Source organism: Pteropus vampyrus, unplaced genomic scaffold (genome assembly GCF_000151845.1).
Source record: "Pteropus vampyrus isolate Shadow unplaced genomic scaffold, Pvam_2.0 Scaffold909, whole genome shotgun sequence".
Lineage (NCBI taxonomy): Eukaryota > Metazoa > Chordata > Mammalia > Chiroptera > Pteropodidae > Pteropus > Pteropus vampyrus.
The window spans coordinates 28,775-29,304 of record NW_011889690.1 but is presented as its reverse complement, the minus strand read 5'-3'; positions in this window follow the sequence as shown (position 1 = coordinate 29,304).

Here is a 530-nt window from a genome sequence, read left to right as displayed (position 1 = left end):
GGCAGGGGCTTCCCTCGAGGCTTTCGAGCACGGGGACATCACAAAAGGCTCCCACACGGGAGCCGGCTGTGCTCAAGCTCCGGCCAGCCCGTGCCAGAGGGGCCGGGGCGACTGGCATTTTCTAAAGTGCAGCTCAGAGAGTCTCTCCGACAGCGGCACTCGAGCACACACGTGAGAACTTTTCTGCCCAAACCTCTATTTTGACAAAGAAATAAACCTGCAGGACTCGGGCTCCTTCCGAGCTCTGTGGGACGTGGGCGTGCGCCCTGCTGTCGCACTTAGATGTCACGTCCCCAGCACCCCGGCGCTGAGGCGAGCTGGGCTACGAATAAACCGCTGCAGCGAAGCTCCTCCCTAAGGCTCCCCTGCGGCCCGTCGCCCCTCCCGGGGGAACCACAGCCACCCGCCCGCGGCCGCACGCGTGACGCTCCCCTCAGGCTCTGTATTCTAGCTTAAAAATTAATTTGCACCGTCCTCCCGACATCTGCTTAAATATAAAAGGCCAGGAGCGGGGACTCGGGTTGGGAGAG